Source organism: Geospiza fortis, unplaced genomic scaffold, assembly GCF_000277835.1.
Source record: "Geospiza fortis unplaced genomic scaffold, GeoFor_1.0 scaffold92, whole genome shotgun sequence".
Lineage (NCBI taxonomy): Eukaryota > Metazoa > Chordata > Aves > Passeriformes > Thraupidae > Geospiza > Geospiza fortis.
This window is the reverse complement of record NW_005054389.1, coordinates 1,084,660-1,112,336: the sequence shown is the minus strand read 5'-3', so window position 1 is coordinate 1,112,336 and position 27,677 is coordinate 1,084,660. Positions and strand designations below refer to the sequence as shown.

The window sequence follows — 27,677 nt, the reverse complement described above, 5'->3', positions numbered from 1 at the left end:
GAAAGGAATGCAGGGGAGGCTCACAAGTCTACACTGGCTGGCCTGTGCAGCCATGTCCACAAGGCAAAAGCTGCCCAGCTGCACCCACATCATGATCCAAGGCATGAAGACAGCCCAGAGACACCGACAGGCCTCCTGCCATTGCCTCAGCCCAGAGACACCCACGGCCCTCCTGCCATCACCTCAGCCCAGAGACACCCACAGCCACCCACGGCCCTCCTGCCATCACCTCAGCTCAGAGACACCCACGGCCCTCCTGCCATCACCTCAGCCAGGAGACACCGACAGGCCTCCCGCCATCACCTCAGCCCAGAGACACCCACAGACACCCACAGCCCTCCGGCCACCACTTTAGCCCACAGACACCCACAGCCTGCCTGCCATCGCCTCAGCCCCTCAGGACAGGAAAGGCCTCCCCACAGCCCTCTATACCAGCAGCCTCACCTGCTGGGGTGGCCCAGACTGTCCTGTGAGAGAGTGGGAAATGGGAGCCCTATGGCTGTGGCAGGAGACCCAGTGCTTGCCCACTATGGGACTGCCCTTGCCCAGGCCACTGGAACCTGTGAAGTCAGAGAATTCCCACCAATGTAGAAATTATCTTCTCTGGGAGTGTCTGAGGGAACAAAACAGTCCATGAGGTTACTGGAGGAAAGCAACTCTGCCCAGATACACAGGCGATTCTGCTAGAAATGTCTCAACTCCAACTGGATTAAAAAAAAAAAAGTATAAAAATGGGAACTGCAAAAGCATGGAAAGCTGCTCTCCAGCCGGTGGGCTCCTCCTGACTGCATAAGCAGTTAGCAGACCTCAGGAAAAAACCAATTCTATCTAAGATGAACAGCTGCCCTCACACTGTGGTGCGGTGTTTTTGCTGGTAGAGCCTGTGTAGTGCTGCAGGAAACAGTGACAAGAAGGGGAACTGAAAGCCTTGGAGGAGCACTGAGAAGCCACCTTCTCCACAGCCGCTCCCTGACTGCTCCCTGTGGCCAAAACCGCCCAGTTAGGGCAACCGGTGGCGGACAGGGGTTGTGTGGGCAGGGACATGTGAGGACACAGGATCAAGCAGGGAACCAGGGCACCTCCCCCTGTCCATGGCCCCATGGGATGCCTCAGTCCATGCCTACATCCCACCCTCCCTGCTGGCACTGAGTCATCCCTCAGAGCATCCTCCCTTCAGGCTATCAGAACCCAATGCAATGGCCAGTTTTTCTTACTGACATTCCCATCCCTAAATACATTTTCACCATGGAGACCATCTCCCTCATTCATCTCTCATCCCAGGAGACATAACTTTGTGGGACTCCAACTCCTGCTTGCTAGCTGAAGCCAAAAGGAATAACTATCAACTAAGAATAAATACTAATTAACCTGAATCTTTCATCCTATCGTGATCTGAACCAGATGCTATCTCTAACTTTAGGCTGCTTTGAGATGCAACCTCTATCTGCAGCAGGCAAAAATAAGATTCCTTCTTTTGATAAAGTTAATTGTGGGCCTCAACAAGACACATTTCTTGGCAATACTGCACTCTTATCTTTAAATGCTGTGAACTCACAAGGGTTTGAAAGGTCTTACATTTTGAGTGCTTCCCATATGAGTTTTGTGACTGAGAATTCAAGCCAGGAAACTTCCTATGTCATGCTGGAAAAAGAGGTGCAGTGAAGACAGCTTTAACACTGCACACAAGCACTGAATAGAAGCTGTCTCAGAACACTCAGCCAAAGGTTGCACAAGAGCACAGCCAAGATTTAGTCTCCCAGTGCAGGGGACAGTGGGGTGAAAGCCATGTGGTATCTTCTGTTGAGCTGGTTGAAATCAATAATGCTTTATGTTGGTTTTAGTATCACAGAAAGAACAATAGAGCAGGGTAAAAACCAAAGATTTATCTGCCAAAGTGTATCAGCATTTTCAAAGCTGCTTTGTTTTGATTTTTTTCATTTGTTGGAAGTAGCTCCAATGTTTTCTAAACTACTGAAAACCACTGTTAAAAATTCCTGTAACAAAACTGTGTTTTTCATTATGACTGTTGGTACTTATGCAGACAATATACATAGAGGAAACTATACAAACCAGACTTACTGTAAAAGCCAAGACCTTTCATAAATGCAGCTGTGTTCCCTTGCAGAAAAATAGGTTATTTGGGGGAAAATATTTTTGGACTTCAAAAAACAGTGACAGGGATACCAAATAACTCTTGGCAAGAGCTGTGCAAAGCTGAACGCTGCCCAGTTCCACCTCTCAGGCACCTTCTGTGCAACAGTCTATACTGGTAACTAGGATTAGCAATTTAATCTTCACACCACTTCACTGTGGACATGTAACTTTCAACAAGCCTGCAGATGAATTCATAAAATCAAGCCTCTACCATTTTGAGGTTGCATAAACAGTGTTTAAGTGGTTTAATAGTGGGGTTTGTTTGTACAGCATGAATGTCATTGCATATAGCAGCTCAGCAAGTCCAAAGATGTGTCCAGCAGTGCCATCTCCCCAGGTGCTGGCACACCTTGCCATCCACAGACTCTCTGCTGCAGATCACCAAGGGCCTCTTGGTCTGTAAGACATTCATCTCACTTGTGAGGCTAGAATTACCCAACCCCTTGTTACATGGCACAAGGAACTTCTTCTGTGTCCTCTGAAATAGACCTTGCTTTCCAAGAAGAAAGCCCTCAAATTTGTGCTAAAGGAACAAATGGCAGGTCCATCCTTCAGGAGAGCTGAAATAGCCAAAACCACTGAGAATTAAGTACTACTCTACCTTCTTCATGAGTCCAATCACCATCTACCTCCTCTCTGTGTCTTGCAAGTGGCTGTTTCCTATGGGAGTAAGGGACAAGTGAGCAGTGAGAACCACTGGAGATAACCAGAAGTTACCTGATTCTTACCAAAACTGATGGGAATTAGCTAACCAATGTTTTTTTGGGAACTGTCAAATTTAATGCCAAAATTGCTCTTAAGTCTTCTTTTTAGGGTACTGGCTGAGTGTAAATCTCTAAAGGTACATAGTCAAGTGGAAACACCAGCCAGAGTTTCAGCCACCTGAACAGTCCCAGGTGCCCAGGTGTATTTTAGGTACTGAAAATAACCTTTAAAACTTGAGTCAAGATTCCTTTCCTTGAACTGAAGGTTCATAATCTTTGATGAGTCCCATAACCAAATCTGCCATCATAACAAATGCACAGGCATCTCCTTTCCTGGATGTGGGTGGTTTTGATGCCTGCACTGGTTATAAGCAGCAATGTACTAAGGGAGTACAAAACCATGAAATTTAGGAAGATGAGTAATGTATGAAGTGTGGAGGCAGTGAGAGATGATCCTCATATTATGTGCTTTTATTTAATAATGTATAAATAAGTATCAGCTTTCCCCAAACTGCCCCTCAGCCTAGCAATTACATGTTGGCTGATTTCTGGTTAGTGCTGTTCTTTTATAATAACAAACTGTTCCCAAAGCCTCACATACAGAGAATTAGACAATCAAAGTACTGTGTGCAATTTTCCACTTAATTCATTCAGTTAGTTGCAATTAAAACAATACAATTCAAGGCCTTGTGTGTTTCTCTGAAAAAATACAAAACTTTACTTGTTACTATTAATATATACAACCTACAAGAAAGTGTTAACAAAGCCCCTTTGTTTTCACTGTTGTAGTAGAGTAATTTTCTTATCTTTTTCTGTAGATGCCCTGGCAGTCATCAATATTTCTTTCAGTTGCTGTTCTTCAGAAGGCACACACTTTTCATTCAACTGCACAGAAAAAAAAAAAAAAAAGGAATCCAGTGGGACAAATTCCCTTGGTGAGCAGATCCACTGTAGTTGCCTGCGAAGGAATCTAGGTGAAGGTGCAGGGCTTGCACTAAGGAGATGATCAAACCTATTTAGAAGGGAAGAGACACCATTTTATCAGGCAGCAAACAAACTTCTGTTAGATTTTACTTGGATATTTTACCTGAACATTTCATATTTCTGGAAAAGCAGTGTTTCATGGCTACCAATCTCTGTTCACCCCCTTCGTATAAACAACATACCAAGTTTTAGCATGACTATGGAAGCTTTCCTTTTTTTGTTTTATGGATCTTCACTAATGAAACCTAATGACAATTGACAATCTAATTAATATTATACCAGATTTGTGGGTGCAAAAGAAAACAGAAGCTGCACCTGGCTCCACAAGAGAGTGATAAGCCACCCTATCAGAGCTGCTGTGACTGTCTCCCATATCACCAAGCTCCCCCAAAACTGGGCATTATTTCCATCAGTCATGAACACAGAGTGCGCAGTGCTCAGACAGAAGCAACATCTCTGCCTTCTGAGGATGCACTGTGTCTGTCCAAGTCTCACAATGTTTCCAGAGCTTCTTTGAACAAGGTATACCTCCACACTATTCTTGGTAGAAGGCTATCCTCCTGATGTGCTGGTCTTGGGTATGTTAATTCAGTATTTCAGCAGTGGCACTTGACAGAGGCTTGATTCAGCCTACTCCTGCAACAGAATAACAAAGCACTGATTTGGATCTTGTACTCTTAATTATTATTCCACCAACATAAATGAGCATTTCACTTAAACTCAGTTCCTCAAGAAAGAACTATTGTCTGCTTTGATAAGATGGTATGAAATTTATCCAAACATTTATTGAACTATGTGAAATCTTATTGGAAGAATATGTTCTGAGATTTTGTGAATAAAGTCCCTCAGGATAAAGTAACCCCAAAATACGTGTCAGAGCAGAGACTCCCAAAGTCTGGTCCAAAGGGAACTCACAGCTCATCTAGTGCTCACTTTTATTCTTTTCTTTCAGTACACAACAGCATTAAAAGGCCAGGACAAAAAAAAAGAACCAAAATCAGCATTTCTTTTCCAGAAAGGCAGACCTCTGCCAATCCCAGTTCCAAGGAACACTGTCCAGTATTTTCCCTCCTTCCTTCCAGTTACTGTCGTTCTACAAAGATGTTACATAGAGATGAATGATAAAGAAGGCAATTCACCAAACAAGGTACCTATTTCAAAGTTATTTTTATTAAAAGAAATGCTAATATCATACTCGTGGCATATGACTTTATGCTTGAAGAATTCTGTAATTTGCATATAATCTGGGTGAAAGAAATTTAGTTGAAAGACCACATTTCCAACTATTAATGAATGTTCCCAGAAAGTCTAACAAAAGAAAAAAAAACCAACCACCTCTGCTTGGCACGTTTTTTCCAAATATGCTTTCTTAGCTTAGGTTGGTTTCATAGAGATAATATTGGCAGAGAGTAACCGTTCTTGTTCTGTAATAAACATACTTTTGATATGGCATTTCAGGGCAATTGGATTGCTAAAAAAAATTTTATAAAGCTAAACTTATCATCAGTGTATATCAAGGATCATGTTATTACAATAAACTACATCAAGTAATGCACTGTCCATGAAATCAAGGAGATATTTCATATCACTTTAATATGCTGACATTATCGGCTGACCTATAAGTACCAATAACATTTTCATTATCATCTACATTTAAGCTTCTTAGAGCTTTCAAGTGCTCTAATGTCCAATACCCAAAACCATGCAATTCAATTCCAGCAAGTAACTCCAAAAATCACATCAAGGAAATTCTTTATTGGTTTCTCTCAATGACTTCCAGATTAAATCTGCTCTTCTATAATCACAGAAAAAGCTTCCTGTGAGTATCTAATCTAAAAACACATGGTTGAAGTTAGGTATTTTCAGTGCTGCAACAAAGGACCATGCAACTAGAAAATAGTTAATAACTCTCCTGATGATTCACATACTGAAATCAGTGCTGACTCTTAGTATCAGAAGAATGAAACTATATTCAAGAACTAAAATAAGATTGTGGAGCACACAAAAGGAATAGGTTTGGATCTCAAAGTATCTACCTTTTACCTACTCACCTTTCAGACTCTTGGGCTTCATTAAACTCCCAAGTATCACTGCAAGAATGTGCAGTACCAGTGCAGTGAGTGCATAAATGCCAGAATGCCAAGGTAGGGAAGAGGCAGACATAAATCTGCTCACAGTAGTGTTCCAGATTGGTGCTAAAATAAGAGTTATGAGCTACATTCATTTCAAGTAAATATAAGATTATCTATACTCAGTTCAGGCCTTCTTTAGTCATCATCTGCTTGGGAAGAAATTATAGCTTTATAGAACAGCATTCATTTGTCTCAGGGACAGAAAGCAAAAGTGAACAAACTCATGCCCTTCTCCAGTTCAGGCCAAGGAGAGATCCATGCACAAATCCCTGAGGGTGACATCTACCCAGCACAACATAGCTGCATTTACCCATTCTGTAAGCTCCCAGATCAAAAGCAGTTGGCTCAAACCTCTGGAAAAAGAAAGGTTTCACATCAAAATATTCTTCCAAATAGAAGTTGAGTACACAAACTTACCACCTCTCCTTGTAACAAAAGCTTTCATTCAAAATGTTTGCTAGAAGAGTAAGATCTTTACTACACCAGACAGCAAGAGAAACTTATAGTGCCCTTTCAGGCCTGTTAATCTTGAATAGTTCCAGTTATGAAAGGACAAGTGTACTTCACACCTCCTAGAACAGGGAAACAAAGAGCAAAACAAATCCTGGAGTCCTCCAGAAACTCAGAATTTCCACCTAGCTTTTTATTCAAGAATTTCTACCCTTGATTATTGATACTAAACTGTAGCATTACAGTCCCTGGGTGAGCAAGGATAGGTTGGATTCAAATCTACACAGAGGCCCCCAGCCAGTGTCATTCAGTGTCATCTGCCCTAAATGCAGATGTATCATTGGCCAGAGATCTGCATGGTGCTAAGACCTAAACGAATCCCATGTGTAGGCTAGGGAAATTTGAGTTCCTATAAAAGGAGTTGTGGGAATAAACTCAGGGCTATTTGTCGCAAGGACCATCGAGTATGTGTCTGTCTCTGACCCACACCCCTCCACATCACACTAAACAAATCCATGGATGCACTGAATAGGAACAAATCAGCAGCAGCTAATAAAATTAAACTGAGCTAGACATCATTGTTATATTGAACAGAACAGATTCTTCCCTCCACCAGTAATGACCAAAGCAGACAGAAGTGCAAGAGCTGTGTGATGACAGACTTTCTTCAGGGAAGGCAAATAGGCAGGCCTTGGCAACGGTGTAAATTCTGTGGTTTGGTCCTGGAGGTTGTGGCTTCAGCCCCAGGTCCCAATTCCTTACCACAAACCACTAGAGAGCTCTGAGCAAATGCAGGCCCAGCTCCTTCTCAGCAAGGCACCATCAGATTTAAATACCATCCATGCAGAAGGCCTGCAGCTGAAGCATCCTGCCATAGGCATGGCTCCTTAGCACAGCTGTGGGCATGACACAGCTGAGACCCTTTCAGCTTGACAACAGAAGAGAATGACCTGAGCACCTTCCATCCCTGCAGGCTGCCTCCCTTCTTGGACAGACCCTCAGGAATACAACTCAGCTGCTTTTTCTGAACCAGATACAGAGCACCACAGATTAATTAATGCTGCCTGTATCCCAGGAATATCCTGGGCACCTTAATCCCAGCTCTTGGCCATGCTCCACTAGGCACTTTCCATGCATTAGGCAAAAGGCAGGCTCTGTATGTCAGGGCTCCTCCAAGAAAGGGCTGTCCACCTGCAGAGCAGCAGCTTTTGAACCACTCCACAGATAAGCTGCCATTCCCAATATCCAAACGTAGCCTGGCAGTCTTTCTGAACTCTGGCAATGAGGCAAACCTGCATGAGCACCAGTGGTCACAGCCATCCAGGCACTCCAGCTGACACAGGATACAGATGAAAGTCATGCATGGGGCAGCCCTTGCTTTGCATTTTGGTGCAGATGTACACAGAGAAAGGAGTGAGGGCAGAGCTGAGACAGTGGGAAGCTCAGAGAGACGGAGCGTATCTTACTTGAAGTCACTCTAAAGCACATTACAAATCTGTTAAATCATTGTGGCTTACCCTATATTTCAGAGTAAATTAGTAACTTTTCAGAAGGAGTGAAGAAACTACCACTCCACTTTTAAATAATGAAAATGCTAAAAAACCTACACTTAACAGCTCTAAAACTGCAGCAAGTCACCCACCAACACCCACTCCTCTTGTCAGCAGGCTTTTTTCAGCTTTGCCTATTATTTGTGTCAAGTCAGAGATGTCTAATATTTGCTGTGCTGATCTGCCCAACTTTCAGCAGCCCCAAATGTTACAATATGTACCTGTGCCACTGACCTTTTTCCTCACAGCATTTTGATCTAAATAAGTAAAAACCGCAGAGTTTCCAAAATCATTTGGATTCACTGCTCTGAGTGCATAGCTGTAAAAAATCTGCTTTAAGATTAACATCCAATTTTATTCATGCCTGAGGCTTCACCACAGCATCTATTTTTGTAAGATTAACAGCAAGATCCCAGTTCTCCAGAAATGTAAAGAGTAACAGACAATTGTAAAAGGAAGATGATGTTTCCTAACCTGCCCTACTCACATGCAAGAAGGTACATTTTCCTAGCCCTTTCCACATTGGGCGTAATTTCTATTTGCATTTTTGCACCCACAACATACACTATGTGTATTAGTCCTTCTACCTCCCATTAGCTGGAATGCAAACTGTGGGTGCCAAAAAATACTAACAGAAATCTCACATGTGCAAAGCATCCCCTGAAAGACAGCTTTTATGCTGGAGGAGTTCAGAAACAGCCATCTTCCAGTACCTTGCACAAGAGCAGTTTGAATCATCTCTAACTTCAAAATAAAAGTATAGAAAATGAGCACCTGATTTTTTGGCTAATCCATTTGAAATGAGCATACATAAAAGCATTTCTTTTTGGACATAGCAACCTGAGGACAAATTGAGGGTCACTTTTAACCTAAACATCAGAGGAGATGTTGCTTTAAATAGTGCCTTTGGTGTCTGTCAATTAAAGCTATCGCATTGCTGTCAACTTGCATTGCTGCTTTAGTTCCAGCTTTGCTCCATCCTACACAGATTCGTACAAATCAATTGTCTCTTGCAAACATGCACTAACCACTGGAAAGTGAAATTAATAAAGTGTGAGAAAATCTGATTCAAAAAGCTGACACTCCTGTGCCCAACAACTCTTCATATGGGCAGGCAAAGTGGTAAAAGATTATCAAACTGCAACTGTCATTCCTGACAAAATGCATCTGAATGATGGAAGGAATTTTAGGTTTTAAGCTAAACCACCACCTCAAAGGGTTCCTCAGAGCCTGTCAATATCTGTACTTTGGATGGAAAGCTACCACTGAGCGCAGTGTGCCCAACATACAGAACCTGCCACCAAATGAAGTTCTTCATAAGAAAGCTCATCTCAGTCTTGGTTGGTAACAATAACAAGGAGACAAGATGAGACCATCAGTCTCAATTGTGAAGACAATGTTTTCCTCCCATATTATTCTGTCTGTCATGTTCCCTTCAGGTTCCAAAGGAATCCCTGTCTCATATATCATTATTTCCCACAAAGCTTGAAAGCCCTCAGGGGGGGGTTTCTTCCTGCCCACTGTACCAGCCTTGAAGTCTGAGTACCTTCAGAACAGTGACAGAGGCCTCTGCCAGCAATAAAGGGGAACATCTGCATACCAATTAAACTGCTGAGCGCTGAAGAGTAAAAAAAAGAAAAAAAAAAAAGGGGGGGAAAGCCTTGAAAGTAAATCTGAGCCAAGTTCTAATTAATGCCCTAGGCCCCGATTCACCACAGCACTTAGGCATGTAGTTAACTTTAAGCATGTATTTAGTTCCATTGAAGTCAAAAGACAGCATCGAAGAGGCAAACTACATTAGCACAATTTAATACTCTTTGGGCTAATTAATCAGCCATAAAAATTTACTATGAGATCTGTATTCCTTATTTCCCTCACTGTGACATTTCCAGATAAAAATACTTGGATGTGGCTGGAATAAGCAAGAAAAGCACTACTCCTTTGGCTGTCATGGGGTGCTTGGTTCTACAGCTGTGAAGGCCAGTCCCCAAGAACAGCTGTAGGAGTAAAGCTCTCTCACATTACAGCCTACAGTCTGTATCTTCTATGTGGTTGGAGCTCACAGACACAAAAAGCACAGCCCTTGTCCTGAGGAGCAGTAATTGAAGAAACTAAAAGAACTGGCAAGAGATGAGCAAAGCCAGCAGGCTCACATCAGAGACATCTTTCCTTTTCACTGTAGAGTCATTTGCTCACTGCAGCACATCAGTGCCAGTTGTGATTGGAGGTGGCAAGGAAGGGCAGCAGACAGGGCTGGGTAAGCAAGGGAGGCTGAGTGCAGATGCAGGTTTGGAGACAGAGCTGGTGAGGTTCCCAGGGAAGCACTGTCAGGCAGAGCTGGGCTGAGGGGAAGAGTGCTGGTGTCTAAGGGCTAAGCAGACTGGAGTCTGGTCCAGCCCCAGTGTGGGCAAGGGCTAAATTCTCCTCTGTTTCAGCGCAGCAGAACTAAGCCCTGTAAAAAAGAAGCCCAGAGTGCAATCTTCACTTAGCTGAATTGTCCCAGATATATCCAAACCCTTTTCTCCACTTGGTAAGTCCAGCATGGAGAATGGCTGCCAACATTGCATCAACAACCTGCAGGCTAGATGTGGCCTAAACACGATCTCCAGGGGCCAAATGTGACCAACATTTGAGTCCTGCTGACTTCAGAGAAGCATCTGTAACAACCAACCATTCTGTAAATCAGAATGCAAGGAGACAAGCTGGCTAGTAAGCGTGTTCTCGCTAGGGATTTCTGCAAAAATGGAGCCCCAGAAGGTTTGCTAAGTATCATTGATGCTGTACATGGACCTATAAAAGCAAGAAAAACAAGCAGGGGACATAAACTCCTGGTTAACAATACTTCTTTATCTCATCCATCATGAAAACAAAAAAGAACAAAAACAACCCTCCAAAAATTAGAACAACATGAGAATAGAAGAAAGTACCAGCACAACTTTTCAGATTAACTTTGAATTTCCTTGCTTTCATTGGTTTAAGAGCTCTATTGTTACTCCCTTGTTTTTTTTAATTGCAGATACTAAAAATTCTTTTATCTTTCTAAGTCTTTAGAGTATGTTATATAATTACATAATTAAGGCCTCTTTTAACTGGATATAATTTACTCTATAGTTTACAACAGCTGCACTAGAGCCATTACATTTTATCATTTAAAAGCCTAATTAGAGGCTTCTTAATTAGTGGATCCTTCAGTCACTAGGCTGTGACTATGTAAAATACGCTCGGCAGCTACTGCATTTTCCAAATCTACATGAAATGTTTGTGTGAAAACAGGGTGTGTACAAGTCCAGAAACACAGTGCTTGTCCTTGCAGGCCAGCCCATCTGAGCATGCAGAGCTCCACATGACATCTCCACTCCCCTGTCTCAGTGCCTGGCTGTTCTCACACAGCCTTTCCCTCATGGCTGTTGCTAGAAGTGCCCAAAACAAGACCTCAGCCTCACTGAGCTGATGTGACTGCTCAAACATGACCCAAAGAAAGGATGGGGCTGTGCCCACTGACTGCCCAGGCCAGCTCTTGCATGGCTCATCAAAAGCTTTCTCCTGCAAACTCAGCTCCTCACTGCTGCTGCTCTCTCCCTCAGGAGCTCTGCTCCATGCTGGATTCTTCACACACTTTCTCTGTGCTGCCCAAGCTACTCATATCACTAGATGGAAGAAGAGGGGAACCAGCCTCTCATTTATAGCCACTGACACATAGTTCTCATTAATCACCACCAAACTAGCAGTCGGTCACTGAGATTCTAAGTGCAGTATTTGCCCAGAGAAACAACTGTAACTCCATCCTCCCCTCTGGGTAGCACAATGCCAGGGAACAGCTGATGGAACTAAAGCGAATCTTAACAGGAATCACTCCCTAGAATGAGCCTCTCATGAACTGGGGGCTCACAAGATCCATTGCTCAGTGAGCAAAGAGCTCATCCAGACCATACTCTGGAGGACTTGTGGGGTTTTGTTCAGTGTTCCCCAGCTTGTAACACAGCAGCTCTGTTATAGTGGGTCAGATCTGGGGCCTGCCAGCATTTGGGACTGTTCCTTTTAACAGTACAGTGACAAAAGCATGAGTTCTTGTTGACTGCAGGATAATATAAATCAGCTATTGAAAAGCTGTATCATTAGTGCTATTGCTTTCCAGTGGTAGATGGCTGCAGTAACGGATTGGCCTCTCCATCTCATCCTCCCACTGGAAAGCGACATATACAGGACCGATCAATAACGTGATCTAAGTTACTTGTAGACACGTCAGGTGCAAATATCACCCCTTCTCAAAAGGTTTTAAAGACCAGGTGTTTTTGCAAAATTTAGGCCAGGCAACAAAGTGTTTTGGATAAATTGTCATTACGGTGGAGAACAACACAACCAGACCCACCCACATTGTTACACGTGTGTGTTAAATAGACAGGAAGTAATTATATTATATGCATGTATTTCTTTGTGGGGTCAATAGCTCAAGATGTTCCATTTGAAAAGCATTTTCTGGAATAGCCATGTTGCTGAAAAGCCTGTTTGATAGGAAATAACTAGATTATTTCATCATGGAATTTGCCACTAATTTCTACAGCTGAAATCCTAAAATACTTCCAAATCCATACTAAAATCCACAGTCATTACAAGGGCCAGAATTTTATCCTGTTGTGTCACAACATATTACCCACTTAATGTACTGTTGTCAGTGTACTGAATTACTTATTGTACTGAGGTCACAGCCTTGTTTCCCCATGGATTGGTGGAGAGGCTAGAGAAGGGTTTAAGGGCCTTCCCTATACAAAGTTGGCATCACTTTGATGCCATTACTATGACTAAAGCATGGACAGCATTTCTATCCCTGACCCACCTCTGCCACCTGCACACACACAGAGGGGATTTGATCAAGTAGATTATAAAACAGTTCAGAGACATATCTCACAGCTATCATTTTACACAAGGAAGCAAATGCAAACTGAATCCTGGCTATACACTGAGTCCTGAATCTGTGGCACTAACATCAGAGCAGTCCTTTTGGGGGAGGAAACAAACATGGGCCAGGGCTTTCCAATAGGTGAGCTGCCATCTTCTGAAAATCCTTGTGACAAGCTGCCTACAGATTTAACTGAGAACTTCACAGGGATATAATATTTTTTGAGCTGACCTTCTTAGAAAACTCTGTATTCCAAACTTCTGGAAATCCTTGGACCTTAAATGAAACATGCCTTTAAACTGTTCCACGTACAAAACTTACATTCTGTGGCCTCCATGGTACTAATACCAACTTTCTTCAGTAAACTCAACAGCATCAGAAGTGATGTCATAGAAATTATTTCACCTGATTAATTTTGCATTGACTTCTGCAACAAGAGCAGGAGAGGAAAAGGAAGGTGATGGCTAGGTTCAGGTAGCCACAACCATAAAGCAGAGGAGAAGTCTGAAGACAGAGGAAGAAATAACATCATGTATAACATCATGCTTTGTACTCAATTTGCCTGTTGGTCCAAGCAAGTACCATGAACTTCCTTGTCTTCCCAGCAGGGCAGCTGTGCTGCACTCCACCATGTAGAACCCTGGGAGAGAAGAGCACAGGACAGCCAGTGGCTTGGCAAGGCCAGGGACCCTCTGGAGCATGATGCCTGCACAGGACAGCTCACCAGCCCAGCTCCCTCAGCACCAGGGCACCACCATGAGGAATCCAAGAACCTGCACTCAGCCCACAGCCATCCCAGCTACACAGGCGCCCCCCCAGCCTCACCACTGCTGCCAGAACCCTTTGGGTTAGAAGAAAGAAATGGATCTCTCTGGCACTCAAGAGAGTCAAGAGATCCCTTTTTATGGGGGTAGGATTATGGATTATCATTTTGTGTAGATCTCTGCTCTTCTCCACTCCCACACCTTTTTTTTTTTAATAAATGAAAACATACAAGAAAAGCTCAGTGTCTTCTTTCAAGACTTCTCTATTTCACTAACTTGTTCCAACCTCCGTCACAGCTCTTCCCTTGTCAGCAACTGTACCACTGCGCTATACCTCTGCCCACGCACAAATGCACTGGGTGAAGGTATGAACTGGAATCTCTCCGTTAAAGGAACAAGCAGGCATCCCAGAGACTGACACAGCTGCTATTTGCATGTAAAAGAGGAAAAGAGGTGCATGACTGAGCCCAAATTAGCATGAGCAAAGCCTCCCACCGCATTTGCAAACTACAGCTTGCACAGTGGTGCTAATAGAGGTGCACTCTTTCTTCAAAAAGAAGGATTTCTACCTCAGCTGTAAGGAAACTTGTATAACAGTGGTCCACAGAATTTACCATGAACTTTTAAATCCCTATTTTTCTGAAATATAGAGTGCTAGAAAAAGAGAAAAACAGTGGATGCAGGGTAGTGTGGATATACCGAGGTTTAATGTCATCCCCACTTGCAGATGGATTTCTGAAGCTGGCTACCCCAGAGATGTGTTTTGTGAGGCCTCCATCACTTCTGTACCCCTAGATTTCTGAATGTCCAGAAATACTGACAGCCCTCAGTGCACCTAAAAATGAAAACCAAAATAAGCAGGGCAAATGCAGATCTAATGTACCATTTCCATCTTCAGAAAAAGGAGAACCATTCATTTTCAATATCAGCTCTTTCAAAGGGATTCTCTTGGGATTAATTTATGTCTGCAAAGTCTTGCTGAAGACATACATTTCATAAACTATAAGATTTCCAGATTTTAACATAGTCTTTGTCTCTCTGGCTGCTTACAGAGATATCTAAGCATCCGTGTCTGTGCCTGTACCTATTGAGTAAGAAAAAGAGGATTTGATGTCTCAGCAGACTGTTAAAGAAGTGCAGCTTTATTGGTCCCTCAAACCAAACTGCACTTTGAGGTCTTGATGCAGAGAAGTTATAGACTCTTTTTACTTTATCCTCATACATTCATAGGAGTTGTTGGAACAATTCAGTGTCTATTTCTGCAGTAGGTTTAACTCATCTGAGAAACTAGAAATAACAGTAAATGCAGACATTAATGGTAATAAAAATCAAAGCTAAGCCCTACATGAAGAGGAACAAATTCCAAAATGAAAAATTCGATTACACAGTACCTGTCTCCTGTCTTGACTTTCTCATTATACGTAGAAATTAACCCTGTCATTAAGTACTTTGATCAGGCTGTACATAAACAGCTTATAACGGCATGAAATCGACCACAGCAAGCAGCAAATGAACAAGTGAGAAATACTGACATTTGGGGCTGCTGTCAGACATCAAGTGCTCCTGCTCCCTTAGGGCCAAACTGCTAGAGTAAATGGGGTTACTCTGAGGATTAATTGTTCCCTCCTGGTTTGCACTACTTCCAGAAAGTTTCAGCAATAATATCCAAGAGGCTATCATTTGGAGATCAGTAGTAGTAAGATCTCCGAGAGATTTATAAACTGGGCTTTGTAACTGCCTTCAGGTTAAAATTTGGTATAGAAATTCTCAGCCCACAATTGACCTGAGGCAGTATCCCACCTTTTTAAAATGTTCTGAGATCAAGAGGAAAAGCAGCATTTAAACTACAAAGAGTCACTACCATCTATCTACTCAGAATTAAGGCACAAAAGGAGAGGTGCCCATGGCCAAACTGGTCCAGGCTTGCATTGCTCAGAAATGAGGTATGGCACCAACTCCAAATATTTGTCACTTACATTTGGGGAATATCCATGTGCTAATGCCCATTATAAGCAAGACTTCTGAGCAATTGAGAATATTTTTCTGCTTAGTTTGTTTGTTTGTCAGGATTTTGGAGCAGAAGTTGCTTTCTTCTGGGATGCATTTAATGCAATGTAACTTTACTTAGTTGTTATCCTATCTAAATTCCTTGCATACACCGACTGCTACGTGACCAGAGGCAGTCAGGCCAACAGGGTCTCTGTCCAGCTGTGTCCTGGCTTGCCATCAGTCCCTTGCCATTTCTGGGCCTTCTTTTCAAGCAGCTATGTTTCCTGCTGGCTCTTCCCACCTCTTTGCTCAGAAGACCCTCAGCATGGAGACAAGCAATGGGAGTGTCCAAGTACAACATCTGCCCCTGAGCACTACCTCAGGCACTGCACTGAATTTCCAAAGTACAGCTCAGATGCTCTCTGCCTTCCTAGGTTAGCTGTGATGGGGTTCTAGTGATTTACCAAGTACAGTAGGCACAGACATAAGCGAGGAATCCTGATCCAAAAGAGGCAAAGGCAGTTTTCCACTGTATTGAAGATGCCCCAGATTTTAGCTTTAACAACCTAACAAAAGCTTGGAAAAACAATAAGCAACCCCACAGATTATTTGTTTCTGTATGTATTGCCAAACATATTGCAGAGCAGACATTTTATTACTCTTAAAAGCACCAAAGTCCAGTATTTCCTTCACTTATCACAATCCATTCTTTCATCCCATTGCTACAATAAGCCCCAGGATGTTATTGCAATTCATTGTTCAACATGGCTATAACCACAGTTCAGACAAACTAGCCATAGACCAAAACAGCTGAGCCAAAACAGCACAGGCACCATTGAGCTACCCAGAATACTGCTCTCAATCTACAAAGGTGCATAGCTGTGCTTACTCATGCCCCACATACCAGTTGGGTGCCCACAGAAACACTTCTTTCCAGATCCCCAGGCTCAGGCACTCCCTTCTGTTCAGTAAAGCAAAGAGTGCAACCATGCCACACCAACACAGGTATACACAAGATATCACAGTAAGACAGTGAGCAAGAGATGGAGTTATCTGAAGGCAGCATTTTTTAATCTGGCTCTAACAAACCAGCCCAACTGCAGCACATGTGTAGTCCCTGGTAATAAAGCAAATAAGCCATTTATTTTGACTTTGCAATTCCTGTTCCAAATAATATACTTAAATATTGCTAGGTATTTTGCCTATATTAAAAGCTGTAGTAAGTGTGTACCTAAAATTTCTAGCAAACCTAGAAGCACATAACAATCCAGGCTGCAAATGCACATTCTGTATATCAACTATCACAGCATTATAATTTGATATTTTTACAACATGCCAGCTTCCCTTCTAAAAACAATTCACTATTAATATAAATCTTATGGAACTAGCAGCATGCCAGGGATTTCTCACACATCCTGTCCCTGAAGAATCCCCAGAATTCAGCAAGGTGATCAAATCTCATATGTCAAGTCTTCCAGTGATTACTGTCTTCAATTCACCTCTTCAGTGCTCTGGAGTCTGCTTCTGCTCCCACAGAGCATCCAGCCTTCCTGGTGAACTGCAGGATGCAGAGCAGATTAAGGGCTCCACTCCTGACTGAGCAAGCCATTTTTAAGCATATCTTACCTGTAAGTGCATGTGTTGCTTTAGTAATCAATGCCATCACCTAAAAGTATAGTCAATCAAGTTGTTACACACCTGTCTCAATAGCTGATGCTATAAACTAGAAAAATCCACTGGCACAGCTTTGGAGCTGCTCTACAAAAACTCACAAGTAATGCACTTAGGCACTAAAACATATCAGTCAGGAAAAGTATAAACAAAAGGAGCATGAGCAGCTACAGTGGCACTGCTTTTTAAAACACATTCAATAATTGTGGGAAGGCAAGGTTGAGCCTTCTTTTAGGTTTAAAATTGAACCTGGGAAGGAAGGCAGCTGCTTAGGGTTGCACATGAGTCACAGAAGATATGTGAGAGGCTAGCCTACCTAAAATCTTTTGGAGGACACTAAAAACTGTAGTCAAACTTTCATTAAAGGTTTGTTTTCACTAAGTCTTTGTTCCTGGTTTTACATGGGATTTAAAGCAGTGTGGTAACTTTATTCTATCAGTAACAAATCCCAGCCAATGAGAACAGCACATATTCCCAAAGGCAGCTGGACAGTGTGGCCCCCTGGGAGGTGAGCAGATGTAACCAGGATGCTCAGCACCTGCAGTGGCTGTTGAAGCTATGGGAATTGCTGGTACTCAGCACCACTGACGCTTGGTCTCCAGGAGAGGAATTTGTGATTTATCATGAGCTTATTGATTACAGATGGAGACTGTCACAAAGACACATCCTTGAATGGAATTGAAGTTTTCAGCCCTTGTGTGGATGTACACCCATCTGTCTACAAGGTGATGTTTGAATTCCAGGCACACATCTAAGGAGTCGGCATCACAGCACATTTGCTATTTGCTCGTCAGGGAAAATCTCCTCAAACAGCTGCAGTGAAGCTCAGGTCACATAAGAGGAAAGCCTTGCTTTGGTACCTCTCCAAGCCCTCCTGACAGTGGGCTGGGGCTTATGGTGGAAGAACACAAGCCTATGAAAAAGTATGCTACATGCAATTGCCTTCAGGACATGATAAATGTCAGGAAGGCAGTACACAAAGCATTTCCAGACTTGAGTCAGAGAACAAAAGTGTGAAGCTCCTTAGTATAAGGTCTAACTCCATTTCATATCCACAGGCCCCAGAGGTGCTGTCAGGTAAAGAGAATGAGTCACGGGTACCTACAATATCCCTTCTCAGCAGTCTTTATCCATCACTGCCATTGCTCCTCCGCTAAACAGCCAGAAAGTCATGGAGAAATATTTTGTCCACATTTTAGACTTAAGTCTAAAGAAAACAGAAAGGAAGATATAACCACTTGCAGATGCCTGTCCCTGGGACAGAAGACCCCATTTCTTCATGAAAAGCATCATGGTGCACCTACCACAACTGCTTCTATTCAGAGCCGTCTCTATTGAGATACCTACTCCAGATGCAGGAATCCTTTGGAAGCAGGCCCTGGTTGCCCTTCCATTTGCTCTGCAGCCTGTATCAGACTCTGTGCAACTTCTAAATGCTGGCTAGGAAAGGCTGATAATGACACACCACAGGTTTCTTAACAAACTAAGACAATCCTGCCTTTTGGAAGTCTCTCTATGCTCTTTTGATCCAAACAGATGTTGTTTACTCTAGTAGCATGGAGTACATCTTCAGTGACTGTAAATGACAGTGACCTGTTGATTTTGTTGTATTAACAATTATTCACACCACCCAAAGATCCTGAATACCATCCAAACCACTGCTCTGCATATTATGCACTCCCTTCCTCAACAAGGTCAGTATCAGGACTGCAAGAACAGTCAACAGGAGCTGAGACAGTTTTAAACTGGGCATCTTGGCTTCCAAGTAGTAAAAATATTTTCTGTAAAACTGCATGGGCACTTGGTTCTCAAATAAGCAGCCTAGAAGAAACTAAGGAATTTTCTGATCTGAAATTGCTAGTGCTTGGCATTTAAAAAAGCTCCTCAGAAGGCACCTGACAAATTACTTAACCAAGATTTGGGGGGACTTATGGGAATGCTTTTCAAGTGGCTGTTGAAACAGAGGTGCTCATAATTTTCTGAGGAAATATGTCAAAATTAATCAAATAATTACAGGAGCAGAAGAATGCTGCAGCCAGGTTCCTTATTCATCTGTGTTCAAAGGCTGAACTCTTCCTTGGTATGAAGAAGGCACAAGCCATGGCTGACATCTCCCTGAACCTGAGGCTGTCATGACACCTCTCCTCCAAGTGCCTCTCTAGAGCCTCTCCTTGGCCTATCTGTGTTTTCTTCCCCTTCCCCACATATATAATTTAATTGAATTTGGTCAAACAGATATTTTCAACCACCTGTCAAATTTGGATTACACTAGTCAGGAAATCAAAGTTATACTGGAGGATGGACACACTTGCACAGAGGTCAGTTTTTAGTGGCTTGCTGAAAAGTCCTCAAAATGTTCAGTACCTGCATTGATGGAAGCCTGAAGAAGAGTTTCATTACACCTAAACAGTACCAAGTGCTCTGGAGTGGGACCCCACAGAAAGGAGAACAGTCTTGGCAAATCCTGTGCCCTAGAGACTGCCTGAGCCCAGCCCAGCACTCCAGAGTAGCTGTATCCTCCAGAGGCAGATTCTCCAAGCTGCAGTTGAGGAATAAACACTCCTTGAATGGAGGCCCACCTCTCACTGCAGCAATGGGCTGAAAGCAAGGCACAGGGCACTTTCACATGGACAAAGGTGAGGAAGGCAGTATGCAAAACCCACCTGCCTGTGAGAAGATTAAATCTTATCCAACAGGCCACTTACATCCTCCTGACAGTCAAGCTTCCACCACACAGCCAGCACAGTAAATGAGATTTCAATGTGGGCAAGCAGGAGGCCAGACACAAGTCTAGAAGTAAGGGGGTTTATTTCTTACTGAGGAGCTTGATAGCAGAAGTGCCATGGTCATTCTTTCTAATTTCAGGGACCTTTTAAATAAAGTTCCACTCCAGAAGCCAAGCATGAAAGGAGAGGAATGAAAACTCTTTGATAGATAAGATATTACAAGAGACTGTCAGAAGCTTGCTAGGAGAATGAAGTAACACTCTGGATACTGTCATTGAAAACAATAATGAAAGAGTACACCATTTTCTTAACTGAACTACTATCAAATCTATGTTACTGCCACACAACATATTTTTTGTCCAAAAGTGCCAATTTCAAGCTATGACTATTGATCTCTATCTAACACTCAAAATTAACTGCACTGCTAAGGAAAAGTGGCACCAAATCGTTTGAGAACATCAAACAGTAAAAAGCCAATGGGGTCAAATCAAGGTCAGAATTTGATGAGTAGGGTGTCAGAAATTTAATCCATTTTGTCTAAGATAATGTATAGCGCCCGTATTGGGGCTTTTTTTCCCTTTCTTTTCTGTAATTTTTTTATGCTAGCTTCTCTCAAAAATATCACAAAACCAGACCTCAACTTTTTTTTTTCTATGAACTTTTTTTCCATGACTGGAGAGAGAAAAGATTAAATGGACTGCAACACAGATGGCAATTATGCCTCTGTTTATTTCCTAATGAGTCACAAGATTATTTTTTGCCTTCTGCCACATCATTTCAGAATACAAGAAAACCTTATCTTGAAGGAGACTTGAGGAGACAAAATAACACTGTTAAAAGTTCCAGTCCAGCTCAAGTGTATTTAAGTGAGACTGAAGTGTATTTAAAAAAAACAACAAACAACCAAAAAAAAAAACCAACAAAAAAACCCACCTCACAACTTTAACCACAAGTAAAGTCCCATTCACTTAAACTCAGAAGTGATGGGTAAATCTGTTCCACCAACTGGTGAATGTGGTGGCTATCAAGTTCATTAGTGGCCTCAACGACAAAATACTCAACAGCTCTCATAGTGCCAAGTTGCATGTACAACTCAGCATTTGGAGAAAGTTAATTCCCTAACTGTGCCTAGAGAAGGCTTCTCCTCTGCCCCCCACCAGAGCCATCTGTGCCCTTTCACTGCTCCTCATATCATCCCACCGGCCCTGGGTATTCCCCAGCCTTGGACAGCTGACAGAACCCATTTCCAGCTGAGAGCCAAGCCCAGAGAGCCCACCCTGGAGCACAGCTGGGAGCACAGTGACCCAACTGAAGCTTCAAACTTGGCTGAGGCCACTTGCTTTTGAAACCCAGGCTGAGTAACCAATTTGATAGTGGCAACACCGTCTGTTTCTCATATCACAGCCTAGTAATTAGCATGCTCTTGAAAAGAAGCTTCAGATATGCATTCAGCAGTTCAAATCCTTGTCTCTCACCTCTTCAAGAAATGCCTTAACCACAGGGTTTTGGATAGGAGGACTCCCCTCTAAACCAAAATTCAGGCTTTGATCCTAAGAGGGCTGAATCCTCAGCCTAGTGATCAGGACACATGGCTGAAAGAGAAAGATCCTTTATCTGAGAACTTTTCATATGTTTTAGGCAGTAACTGGGGGTGGATAATATGAATTTGGATCTTGTCAGGAAGAGACTGAGTGTGACCTCCCACCTCCTACCAGAATACAAAATATGCAAAAGAGGATCCATTTTAAAGGGAGAGCAAGACACACACTCCTTTCTGGAAAAGCACTACCTCCGTGCTGGAACACACTTGCTTTCTGCAGTAGTAGGTAAAGACATCCCTACTCAGGAGATGGCTGGTGCTTCAAAAACACCCACATCCTCAGGACATTTCTATTTCCTGGCTCTAGAGGTTCCCCTTCAGTGTCTGGAGATTCCTGCTGCCTGTGGTGAGCCTCAGGCTTATCTATCCCAAGGAAGTTCAAAGACAACACAACTGGTGTGGTAAAGACAGGGCACAGTTAGGTTGAATAATTTGTTACCTAAAAATGCTTCTGACAGATGGCAAGGCTGTTCTGGAACACTGTGAACATAACAGATTTTGGGACAGGGTGCTGAAGAGAACTGATTTTAGTGAAAAGTTGGATTTTTATCAAAATGACCTTTTCCACTCCAAGTGCCTGCTTTGCATAGAAAATTGCAAAGAAAACTCCAAAATTTGATAAGAAATTGAACATCCCAGTGACTTAACAGGAGTTCTGGTTTGGATGTCATTATCCTTCATGGCCCATTGGCTACAACTGGCCTCCACGTCCAACATGCATCATTGCCAAAGGTTTCCATGATGTATCAAAACAGCACAAGAACACAGAAAACCATCATTCTCATTAAAAAAGCTCAGAGTTTAAGGAAGAGAATGGAACCATTTGCCCTGAACACTTGCAAATTCCTTAATCTGACATGGAAACCAGTTGCTTCTACCTTGCTTTCCCCCTCCACCCCCAAAAAACCTGCAATATTCACAGTCCATTCTAATTACCAAGGCATTTTCAGGCTGTATTCCTAAAGAAATGAGGCTTAGTTGTTGGTACTATTCTCTTCTTATCTGTCCAATGGTCAGTTCTGTGTCCCTTCCCTTCCTGTCTCCCCAACGCCTTCAGACCCTACCCGACAGACAGGGAAGGGGGAAGGAGCTGTCAGAGCTGGGTGGGAAGAGTAGATATAAAAATCCTTAGTTCTGTTTTGATACTTTGCAACCACAGCATAGATCTACACAGCAGATCAGCAAGTCTCTGAGGTTTGAGAGGAAACACTGCCAAAAGATGGTATTTCTTTCTCCTTAAAAAAAAAAAAAGTTGAAACAGTTTATTACTAGGTGTTGTATCGCATCGAAAGCTTTCAGTTTCAGTACTTGTGTGACGTATATACCAAGTGGAGAGGGATCTTACTAAAACCTTCCAGGATGAAAACCCTCACACCTAGCCAGTCTAGACATTCTCCAGTAAATACAAAAGTAAGATTAGATAGTGCTGCTATTCTCAGCCCAAATAAAAATGAATATAAATTAAATAATAAAAAATAATTAAAAGAAAAAAAAATCAACTAAATCAGGAGAACATTAGCTAAAACAAAGTTTAGTTTGAGATGGTAAAATGCTACAATATACCTTAATGAGGTAAATCCATTAAAATACCAATACTTTCTAAAGCATGTATTGAAGAACATTTCTGTCTTGTGATTATGCAAAACTTTTTTGTAAGAAAGAACTTGATTTTCTAAATAAGAGTTGAAACCAACTCATTGTCTCCTATTTGGTACTTAGCTTTCTACATATCTAGTTATTAAATTAAGAGCTTACTGAATTTTTAGTGTCTACTTAATCTCTTGGTTTACTTTAGACTCCTCTTCTAAAATGTTTCATTTAAATGAGATTAAAATTGTTGATTTCTGATACTTTACTACATATCTAGGAAACAGAAGCATGGAGCATGAGGAGAAACTTGATTTACATTATACACATCTCTCTCTCCAAGAAAAGGTTTTCTATCTGTGTTGGAATGAACTTTTTTCCAATACCTGTTAATTCTCCTGGTTTCTACATACATATTCCACAGAAGAGGCAAAGGTTACTGGTGTATAGCATTACTTCTGTACCATGCTATATGTTTTCAATTAGGCACTCCCACAATGATTTCCATATCTAGCCACTTGCTATTCTTATTTCTTGATAAGTGATGGCCTTATCAGGAAGATGGGGGCGAGTCTGTTACTGCTTTGAGTAAACAGCCTAAAGGTCATTTTAGATGTTGGCTTTGACACTCTTGGTTCAGTAGACACCCACCAAAGCTGTCACCAGTATGCTGAAGTTACCCTCATGGAAAAACAGCCTTTCAGTGGGTCCTGTTTTCTCTTCAGAAGAGACCACCAGTGGGCACTTAAGGATGAAATGAGGAAAATTCTGTCAAATTCTCCTCAAGGATACCTGACAGAGCCATTTGGTCTGAGGTCAGGATCTAAGTGCTGGAGGTCTTGCTGAGGTCTGCTAAGGTTAAGGGAAAGTCCTCATGTGAATGGGGTCTCTGAGTCCCAGTGTGCCCCAATGGGTGCCACAGTTCTAGCCAGTGCTCAAGGACCTGTTAAAGGAGGATTCCCCAAGAAGTGACAGCAGCAGGAGACATCCCAGCTACATGGGCAGATGTGGGACTATGTATACTAGAATGAGAGGGGTTAAACCCATGGCTCACATGGCACCCCCACTTGGGGTGTCCACCTGCACAGCTGTCACACACCCCACTGCCCTCCAACCCAGGCTTCTGCAAGTACTATTTCTCTCCTGCTGCACAAGATTGAGCACTAGAACAGTAGAAGGCACAGCTTTGCTGAAATAGATGCATCCACTGCCAGAGTGTGTTGGCAGCACTCACCACCACTGTGCCTCCATCAGTAAAAGGTCGTTCCAACACTATACTCCTGGCCACCTTCTCCCACACACTCTTCAGCATGAAAGCAGGAAGAACCCAGCAGACAGATCTAAAGATACCAACATCCTGCAAAAGAAGAGTTGCATGACTAAAGCCAAGATCCAGAGCAAAGGCCAAAGCACCCACAGGGCTACAGCAATATGCCTTGTATAGACAACTCCACAGACTGAGTAACACATATTCTACAAGGGATACCACCACCCAAGGCAGAATGCAAAGTTCACTGCAGAATAACTCCTGAAGTCCTTTCAGGAAACTTCCCACAAACAAAAGTAACTTTCTTATCAAAATTAGATACTTCAGGCTCCTTGGCTCTCATTTTAGGTACCTGAAGATAAAGTACTTCAAAAGACTATGAAACAGGCGACTCTCACTGGAGTCCCATGGAAGAGTTACTGTGGATTCAGGCCTCCAGGATGCTATTCTGGTACTGCCTTGTGCTTTACCTCTCTCCCCTCACACCACATGCAGACAGCTTATTAGCAAGGCATCTCAGACACTTCTTCAGACTGTACACAGCACTTCCAGTAACTGAGGTACAGTGTCAAATCATTCATCCTGCTGGAACAAACCACCTGTATCCACTTTACACAAAAGTGGAAAGGTACAGCACAGTCCAACCCTCCTTGTCCAGCTAGACACAGCTCTGAGATTCTCCTTAAAAGTGAGGGGACAGGTTGTACTGATACATTACCTCCATTTTTCTGTAAAGAGAGGTAAATGCTAATATATATGCTGTTAAATTTCTACAGGAAGTGCACCTTGTACCATCTTTGCCTCAGTTCTGTGCACTAAAAAGGAGAAGAGAGAAACCAGAACCATGATGAAGAGCTACAGAAGACAGCAAATACATGTGTGTTCTTCCAAGATGATGCTGTCTTTTCAGAGCCAGACACTCAGGTTACTGCATCTACCAGCCCTTTTGCTTCAAGACACACATGACAGTAGCTACCAGAACATCCTGTTCTTCTTTTCCACCATGCCTTTTGAAATCCAGCTGTAGCCATTGTGACCTCTGGCACTGTCCTCACAACCAACACGGGCTGTTCTGCTGCCCTTAGAGGTGAAACTTCTGGTTTTTAGAGGAGATTCCTAGCACTATTCACTCTGAATGGCATTATCATGAAGCTGCTAATAGATAAAAACTACTGAGGACACATCCCATTGCTCCTTTTCCCTCCCTTCATTCCACAGCAAATAAGGCTTCAGAGCTCAAGGCTTCAGAGACCTCTGCAAAGCAGTCAAGCCCAACTTCCAAAAAAGCCCTGTGTGGTATTGTATAGGCACAGTCAGAGCTGCTTTCCCTAGACACGGGGCTCCATTTTCCAGTACATAATTTTCACTTTGTGCTAAACAGACAACAGAGTGTGAAAACTCCCTTTTTTTGGGTTTGACATTATCGTACAGACAAGAAAACCATCTGCAGTTTTCAGCTTCAGCTTTTGCTCCAAGTTGGGATCTTTCTGTTACTTTTCCCAATACATTTTCAAGCCCAGACACTAATTCAGTCTACTCCCCACTTCAGCTGCTCTCCTACTCTGTGAGCAATGTCTGCTTTTTAGCACGATGCAGGAGCCACCAAACAACACCTGAGTAGGGTGTTTATAATCCCAGGATGCTATACCACAAAGCAGGCTCCTTGAATCCAGTACTCACCCAGAAAAATGGCATGAGCTTGCCAGCTGCACAGCCCAGCAGTGCTCACTCATGAAGGGTAGAACAGCACTGGTGGAACTCCGCTGCAGTCCAATATCACAACCTGTCATATCTTCCTTGCTAAAGGAATCTGGGAAAAGAAAACACAAGCTGTATTTAAGCAATAATACCTTCTGGGAATGTCTAGCAACAAGTGCTCTGAGGAACAAGCTGTGCCTCTGGCCCTTACCCTCACTACTCAACATTCTCAGGCTGGGTTAAAATAGCTGAGTTAAAAGTCATAATTGCTATTCTCAACAGTAAAATACTTTTTTTTTTAATGTACCTTTTAACATGCTGCAAAGTTAAACATGGCTTGCATGTTGCCATGGATATGATTTCACGTTTATAAGACTGGTCTTTCCTGGCAGCTAAATGCCAGCATGGGAACAAATAGCAGAACAGGGTTCTGTTTGGCATTTTGCTTTGTTTAGGATAGCTGCTAACTAATTTTCTTATTAACAAGCTTTTGATTTTACTGGAGTTTCTCTAGGAAGAGTTCATCTCATTGGCATTAAACACACCACCACAACCAATCCTCCAGTCTCTGTGAGCAGGCCCTGACCTCTGAGGCACCACTCATGAGAATCAGGGTATAGGGTCAAGTCTGAGTATGTTTACACATCTGCCATGGTTGATATCAGACAGGATACAGTGCATGAAAACATCCTTTATCTCTGCTTGCTTCATCTCTCAACACAGACAGCAGGGGTTGAGCTAGAACTAACTTATATTCAAAATAAAAACATTATCAATTCTGACTAAAATAAGGTACTGAAGTTAGGTTTTCATTTGAGGAGAGGAGCAGCTTCATTCCACAGGGTCCTAGGAAGAATGTCCAAAATGGAATTGCTTAATTTGTATCAACTTCAAATCAGCTGCATTCATGCAGAAAGGCTAATGGAGCAAGAATAAAACCCAGACTGGCAGGAAGGTGTTACCAGTTCAGAATACCAAGTCCAAATGCCTCCTTCTCATCCACACCTAATGACTCGTGGCCACATCTGTTTCAAAGGCTGTGGGTGTACCTCTAGTCCTGCTGGATCACTCATGTGGCAAAAGTCACCTGGTCTTCAGTGGGACCCCTCAGTGAATGAACCCAGGGATCACTTTTGCCTGCTGGTTGGTTATATGTAGGATTGTATCAACTCAGCTGCTATCACTAGGAAATCTGAAAATAAGATGTAATTGCACAGACAAATCTGGGGATTACACCATGTCCCTCCAAATCACGCAGCCAGAGTGTTTACCTCTGTCTGTGTGTTGCTGTCATGAAAAATCCTGTACCTATTTCAGTGTCAGAGATACATATCAGTCAAACCTGACTTCAGCTTTTGAAGTGGGTGGAGAGCAACACCGCCCCTCTCCTGTGCTGGAGCTTGCAACTAAACTGCATTTTACTCACAAACATATCCGTAGTTCTGCTGTGTTCTGACTTTTAAAAAAAAAATCTCATTGGACAGACACCACCAGCAAGTTTCTC

At 42.6% G+C, this 27,677-nt stretch overlaps 1 long non-coding RNA gene across 1 annotated transcript; it reads right to left on the bottom strand.

Annotated features, from left to right (window-relative positions):
• Positions 1 to 3,684: 3,684 nt before the first annotated feature.
• On the bottom strand, positions 3,685 to 26,272 carry LOC115948399. The gene is made up of 3 exons (XR_004082219.1): positions 26,156 to 26,272; positions 4,371 to 4,478; positions 3,685 to 3,870 (listed from the first exon to the last, which is right to left on the bottom strand). It is a non-coding gene; the product is annotated as an uncharacterized LOC115948399 (long non-coding RNA).
• Positions 26,273 to 27,677: the final 1,405 nt, after the last annotated feature.